Source organism: Micropterus dolomieu, linkage group LG18, assembly GCF_021292245.1.
Source record: "Micropterus dolomieu isolate WLL.071019.BEF.003 ecotype Adirondacks linkage group LG18, ASM2129224v1, whole genome shotgun sequence".
In the NCBI taxonomy this organism is placed as follows: Eukaryota; Metazoa; Chordata; class Actinopteri; order Centrarchiformes; family Centrarchidae; genus Micropterus; species Micropterus dolomieu.
The window spans coordinates 7,322,488-7,330,374 of record NC_060167.1 but is presented as its reverse complement, the minus strand read 5'-3'; the positions used below and the strand labels follow the sequence as shown (position 1 = coordinate 7,330,374).

Below are 7,887 nucleotides of genomic sequence, written 5' to 3'. Positions count from 1 at the left end.
TTTTTTTTGCATCTATTAAATTGTTATATTTGTTTATCTAGCTCAAAATATATTGATGTTAGGGAGGATATCTTGATATCTGTCTGTAATCTGGTCATATCAGAACCATGATGGTTCGGCACTCCATGACCCACCAATTTGACAAAATGTATCTATATGTACTGTATATGAAATACACTGCTCATGAAAAAATCCAGGGAACACTTAATCATCACAGTATAACATTATGTCGATTAAACTTCAGGGATATCAATCTGTCGAATTAGGAAGCATAACCGACTGTGAATCAGTGTCACCTGTTTTGAAGCAAATTAAAGTGGAGAGGCAAGACAATCCCCGAAAGGGAATAGTATTGCAGACGGTGGCCGTCAACAATCGCACTCTCCTTACCCTTCCTGACTGACTGTTCTCTAGTTCTGCATTTTGCTGATGTCCTTGTCACCACTGGCAGCATGAGGCGGTACCTGCAGCCCATTCAGGTTGCACAGGTAGTCCAGCTACTCCAGGGTGGCACATCTACACGTACCATCGCAAGAAGGGTTGCTGTGTCTAAAGACTGCAGGAGATACCAGAGACGGGCCATTACAAGAGGTAAGCTGGACAGGGCTGTAGAAGGGCATCAACCCAGCAGCAGGACTGGTATTTGCTCCTTTGTGCGAGGGGGAACAGGAAGAGCACTGCCAGAGCCCTTTATTGTGACTTCCAGCGGGCTACTGGTGTGAATGTTTCTGACTAAACAGTTGGAAACAGACTCCATGAGGGGGGCATGAGGGCCGGATTGTGCTCACACCCCAGCACCAAGCAACTTGACTGGCATTCATCAGAGAACAGATGAGAGCAGGTTTACACTGAGCACATGTGACAGATGTGAAAGAGTCTGGAGATGCCATGGTGAATGTTATGCTGCCTGCAACATCATCCAGCATGACAGGTTTGCCGGTAGGTCAGTGTTGGTCTGGGGAGGCATATCCTGGGAGGGTTGCACGGACCTCCATGTACTAGCCAATGATACCCTGACTGCTGTTAGGTACTGGGATGAAATGCTCAGAGCCATTATCAGACCTAAGCTGGTGCAGTGGGCCCTGGTTTCCTCCTGGGGCAGGACAATGCCCGGCCTCATGTGGCCAAAGTGTGTAGGCAGTTCCTGGATGACAAAGGCATTGAAGCCATTAAGGCTGACCACAAATAGTCGAAGATTCAGTGCTTCGATGGGCAGAGCCTGATTCGACTGTCAATCTCACAGTCGAAGCTTCCCAGCGAAACAAGGATCATTCCATTTTTGCAATATGGGGGTGCTCAACGTCTGATTTTACATAGAACTACCAGTTTTCTCCCAATAAGTTAATATACAGCCTATTATTAAGAATAAAACTTGCGATAAATGTTTTTAAAGTGCGTAAATAAACCCAAAGCCACCATGTGTAGCCCCCCGCAATCGCCACATATGATTCGACTATCAGTCGACTATAGGCAGGACTTGACAATTCTGATTCAACTATGTAAATCCTTAGTCGGACAGCCCTAGATGCCATTGACTTGCCCTCACGTTCCTGGTGCATCCGATGCCTCCAAGTAGCACCACAGACTGTTTAGGAGCTCACTGAGGCCCTGATCCAGGTCCGGGGGATCCCCCAGGACACCATTCACCATCTCATTATACTCTAAAAACAAATGTTTAGTCTGAACAAAAAAAATTAACGCTCAACAGTTTGCATTAATCTTTTTGAGTTATGACAACTTCTGCTGAAATTATATTGAACAAACAAACTATACTGAGTTAGGGAATTAGCTTTTCCTCTACAATCAAAGACAATTTCTATTACAACTTACTTAATTGTTGTAAAAGTGTACAAGTGTTTAAGTTGAATACTCATAAAATTAAGTTGCTCCAACTAGATTTTCTTCTTATTTAAGTCACTTTTATGTAATATTTACTGAATTACCATAATCATGAACGCAGGATTCAAGCTAAAAACCATTGTAAAAATTAAGTTGCTCCAAATAGAGTTTCTTTTTTATAGCTTTTTAAGCAATCAATTTTATTTCTGCAGTTGGGTATTAGAACATATATTTAATCTTTAAAAAATCTGTAAAATATTAATTCTACTCAAACATTTGTTTACCTTTGTAAACATTTTTTTTAAACTACAGTAACAAAGTTCCTAGCGTTCCAAGTGTTCATTAAAAGTTAACTTTCAATGCCCACCAACCTTCTCAGAACCTGCAGCTTTTTTAGAGTTGCACACAAAAAGGGATATGTTTTTCTTTAAACATAATCTATTTTGTCAACTGTCAAGACAAGATTTGTTGAACAACAACAACAGCATATCTAAAGCATCTTGACAGAGAAGCAATCTCAATTTTGTATCCTCTTTAGTTGACATCCAAATACAAAACAATGCAATCTGAATAATATCAGAAATTACCCTGACACAAGTGGAATCTTTAGAAAATACTGTTCCTGAGACATTACTTTTTCTTTCAGTCCATCAAGGTCAAGAAACAGCTTCAAGAAACTTCAAACGTTTCATGAGTAAAGCAATTCAAATCCCGGTCATCCCAGCCTTTCTGTGTGGAGTTTGCATGTTCTCCCCAATGTCTGTGTGGGTTTTCTCCGGGTGCTCTGGTTTCCCCCACCATCAAAAACATTTTAGGTTCTGACCAAAACACTGATATAGATCTGGAGTTGGTCCCCGGGCGCTGCACAGCGGCTGCCCACTGCTCCCTTCAGGGATGGGTTAAATGCAGAGGATGAATCTCGCTACATGTATGTTTATGTGACAAATAAATTACCATTACCAAAGCATCTTTGTATATACTTTCCCTCCAGGATTTTCATTCTCTTCTCCACCACGATGGCTGCTGTCTTGTGGACCAGTCACTTGCAGATTTCATCAGTTGCCTTTCCAAGCTGGCCTCAAGCTCCTTGTGTCCTTGTAAAGCAAATTTAAACATAGGTTAGTGTGTTAGTGATAATGAATTGGAAGATTACTGCTGAGAATGATACAGAATGATAGCAATGCTAGGGTCTTCTCAAGACAGCAACTCATTTGTTTTGTAATAAATGGCATCAGAAAATGCCCTCTACTGACCAAGACAGACAGCAAAAGAAGCACTCTGCCACTACTACTTTTATCTCTCTCACTGAACTATCCACAGTTTTGGTCAAACAGCAATTTGCCTACAGTGGTAAAAAAAAAAAAACTACTTACTGTTACTAACCATAAAATGTGATTTATATCAAGCTTCTTCAGTCAAGTCCACTAACACACAGTCTTACTGTCTGAATTTGTCCAAGAATGTTATGTGTGTAGACGTGGGTAGGTGAGGGAACAAGAAAAATGAAGTTATCAAGCCAATTTTATTAAGTTACTGGAACTTGAATTTTGTTGTAAACCCATCAACAATGAAATTTGACTTAAAATTACCAGCTAAATTAAGTTGATGTAATTACCAACATTATTATTTAAACACAATTGATAAAAAACGTTTGCAACTTAGAATGTTTATCTAATCAAGAAATTTGAAATTTTATCTAGCCATGTAGTTAATCAAGTGGTGGTAACAGGTCCCCTGAATTACTTTTTAGAGCATTCCCAGATGTTGTTGGGAGTGTTGGAGCCCGTTGTCATCTCAGGGCGTCATATACCGACGATTTGAGAAAGAGTGACAAAGCGTAGTTATTTGACACTCTAAAGGGTACCTTTAGCGTCTGTGTGAGACACACCAGGTGCTATGAGATGCTCTGGGGCGTCCCGTACAGACTGGAAGTGCTAGTTAGCTAGCCGTAGCTAGCTACGTTCATGATAAAGGTGTTGACAGCCCCCGAAGCCCCTACCCTTACCACAACCATAAGAAATGTTAGTACCTAAACCTAAGTCACTGACTTTATGCATGTCAACCGGCTAACCCTACAGCTGCGCACATCGGCTTCACGGATGTGCTAACAGGTAGGGTTAGCCTCCCTTGTGTTGCTGCAACATAGCAAATGGGGGCGTTTCATATGGACGCTGAAGGGTACCTTTAGCGTAAAATCCTTACGCTTTGACATGCTGTCTGAAAGCGTCAGTTATGACACATTGAGATGAGAATGTGTTGGGAGTGCATACAGGCATGTGGGGGCCAAACACACTGCTCACATTATGAGTTGCCGTGATGAAAGTCATACAACAACATACAAGCATCAATAAAGCATCAATACAGTAAGAGATCTACAAGTGACAAAAGATACTAGTAAGAGCAGCAATAAATATTAGTAAGAGCTAATAGCACGGATGGAATCAATGGGGTAAAAGCTAGGGAAGTAAGAGTTAACAAAAAAGTGGAATCAAAACAAAAGAATTAAAGGGATAGAAGAAGAGCACACAAAGTGCATGTTAGAAGTTTGTTTGTTTGTTTATTTAAAAGGAACAGTGCACATTAATGAACATAAGGACAATGTCCAAAATGTGCCAGATTGGAGTCCCTGGCAGGTTGATGTTATAGGAACAAAACATTAAAATATAGCGTACAGACAACATTAAAAAAAAAACATACACATATAATCATAAGCAGACAACCCAGAAGCATGGATAAAACATTACAGCAAGAATTACATAACCACAGACAAAATCAGACAAGCACAAATCATCTGATACGTAAAATACATCAACATGTGAGTACAAGAGTATGTAAAAACAATGACAGAAGCACTACTGCAAATTATGACATATTTGATTGTCCAATAACCACTGTTTTAAAGCTTTGGAAAAGGTGGTGAGAGAAGAAATGTTTCTTAGTTCTGTGGGTATTGTGTTCCAGGTACATAGGTACGCAAAACAGGGCCGGATTGTGTCTCCCCATCCACCCTGAAGCCCTGTGCTGATCAGCTGTCTCCGGTGTTCATAGACATTTTTAACACCTCACTGGAGACATGCCATGTGCCAGCCTGCTTCAAAGCCTCATCCCTGTCCCCAAAAAACCAAGGACCACAGGACTAAATGACATTAGACCCATTGCCCTGACCTCTGTGGTAATGAAGTCCTTAGAACGCCTTGTGTTGTCCCACCCTAAATCCATCACAGACCCACTCTTGGACGACCTGCAGTTCGCAGTTCGCCTACAGAGCCAACAGGTCTGTAGATGATGCTGTAAACATGGCTCTTCACTACATCCTCCAGCACCTGGACTCCCCAGGAACCTACGCCAGGATCCTGTTTGTGGATTTCAGCTCTGCTTTCAACACCATCATCCCGGCCCTTCTGAAGGACAAGCTGTCTCAGCTGGACGTGCCTGACCCCACCTGCAGGTGGATCACTGACTTCCTGACGGACAGGAAGCAGCACGTGAAGCTGGGAAAACATCTCTGATTCCAGGACCATCAGCACCAGTTCCCCTCAAGGCTGCGTTCTTTCCCCCCTTCTCTTCTCCCTTTATAACAGCTGCACCTCCGGTCACCAGTCTGTCAAGCTCCTGAAGTTTGCGGTCAACCCCACCTTCATTGGGCTCATCTCTGGTGGGGAAGAGTCTGCCTACAGATGGGAGATCAAACATCTGGTGACTTGGTGAAGTCAGAAGAGTCTGGAGCTCAATGCTCTTAAGACAGTGGAGATGGTCGTGGATTTTAGAAAGAGCACAGCCCCACCCTCCCCCATCATCCGTTGTGACTCCCCAGTCACCACTGTGGACTCCTTCTGCTGGGCACCATCATCTCCCAGGACCTCAAGTGGGAGCTGAACATCACCTCCCTCACGAAAAAGGCCAAGCAGAGAATGCACTTCCAGTGGCAGCTGAAGAAGTTCAGCCTGCCAAAGACAATGACGGTGCACTTCTACACCACCATAATTGAATCCATCCTCACCTCCTGCATCACCATCTGGTACGCTGCTGCAACTGCCAGGGACAAGGGCAGGCTGCAGCGTATCATTCGCTCTGCAGAGAAGGTGATTGGCTGCAATCTTCCATCACTTCAGGACCTGTACGCCTCCAGGACTCTGAAGCGAGCAGGAAAGATTGCAGCTGACCCCTCCCACCCTGGACACAAACTCTTTCAGATTCTCCCCTCTGGCAAGAGGCTGCGGTCAATCAGGACCAAAACCTCTTGCAACAAAAACAGCTTCTTCCCATCTGCATCTAGCCTCATTAACAAGACCCGGTTCCCCCACTGACACTCCCCCTCCAGCAAATAATACAAATGTCTCTGCACATGTAAATATTATTTCATTTCATATCATGCACAAACCTACCTGGCACATTGCACATATTTGTTAACTGTTAATCTTTGTTGTATATTTTTATATTGTCAATTTATATATTTATGTACACAATATTCTCTTCCATTGCAATACGTCTGCACAACACAGACCCAGAACAATGCATATGTAAATATCTGCAACGTTGTTCTTTCTCTGCAAATAGTTGTATTATTTTTCTCTATTCTTTTTATTATTCTTATATAACTTGCATTATCTATACCATATTTATATATTTCTACATCTATTTATGTCAACTGTATGTTTGTCTACGTGTTGCACTTCATCAGCAAAGCAAATTCCGCGTATGTGTAAAACACTATTTGGCAATAAAGCTCCTTCTGATTCTGCTGTTTGGTAGGAACAGGCTGACTGTCCAAAGGAACTTTTCTTATATGGTATTTTACAGTCACCTCTGGAAGTAGCTCTGGTAGATGAGTTAAGTTTTTGTTTAAAGACGTTTAAGTTAGGGGTTAGAGGTGTTGTAAGACTAAGCATTCTTGGAAGAGATGAGTTTTCAAGAGTTTCTCCCACTGTGTTGGACTATGGACTAGCCTTCTGAAATCAGAGTAGAATTGAATAGCGCTGGTGCCAGACAAATTGAAAAACGTTTCATGTCTTTGCACTCAGCACTCAGGATTTCTATTCCACTTTTTCATAAAGTTTGCATATCAACTGGTATATATATATATATATATATATATAGGGCTGTCCCGAATAAGGATTTACATAGTCGAATCAGAATTGTCTAATCTTGCCTGTTCCTCTTCTGCCACTACACACAGACACACACATCCACGCATACACGCTACACCCACACATGAGCACTGACCCTCTTCCTTAAGGGTCAGGGTTACAATTTTGGATTTATTCACGCACTTTAAAAACATTTATTAAAAGCTTCTTTGTTTTATTTACAACATTATATGTTGAAATGTATATTATAATAGGCTGTATATTAAGTTATTGGGAGAAAACTGGTAGTTCTATGTAAAATGCTTGACTGTGAGATTGACGGAGCCTGATTGTCGAATCAGGCTCCGTCCATCCAAGCATCGAATTTTTGACTATTTGGGGTTAGCCATATATATATATATATATATTTATATTCTATCTCTACATAAATAAAACATCAAACACCCACAAACACTACATGAAAAGCAGATGGCAGGGCCTGACTGGTTCACATTCTTTATGAAGCAGAACCCCAGCATGGCAATGAGGAGTTCAGAGGCAATCAGCCTTACACGGGCAACAGGTTTTAACCGCACAAAAGTGAAAAAGCCTTGGACAGTTCATTGAGAGATACTACTTATAAAAACTGGTGTAACAACAGTCCAGTCACCAGACTGAGTCAAGCAGGTGTGCTTGTATTTCAGTTGCATGCACTGTGCAAGCACTGAGTAGTAAATAAAGGCCAGCAGTGCACGCGCACGTGAATACATTTTTGATTAATAAAAACATTTATCAAAAATTTATTTAAAATTTAATAAAAAATCAATTAAAAAAAATAATAAAAATAAAACAAAAAGTATGTGTGTATATATATATATATATATAAAGATTGGGGGTCATAGCAAGGTTGAACAACAAAGACATGGGGGAGTGAAAATGGGTGTTTGTATTAGGGCGTGTCCAGCCTTATCCTCTATTAGCG

At 41.4% G+C, this 7,887-nt stretch overlaps 1 long non-coding RNA gene across 1 annotated transcript in view; it reads right to left on the bottom strand.

The window, feature by feature from the left end:
- LOC123987018 overlaps positions 1 to 7,887 on the bottom strand; it is a 15,569-nt gene that overhangs the window by 2,594 nt on the left and 5,088 nt on the right. The window contains exon 2 of the long non-coding RNA XR_006829048.1: positions 2,800 to 2,933. This is a non-coding gene — a long non-coding RNA (uncharacterized LOC123987018). The remainder of the gene's footprint in view (positions 1 to 2,799; positions 2,934 to 7,887) is intronic.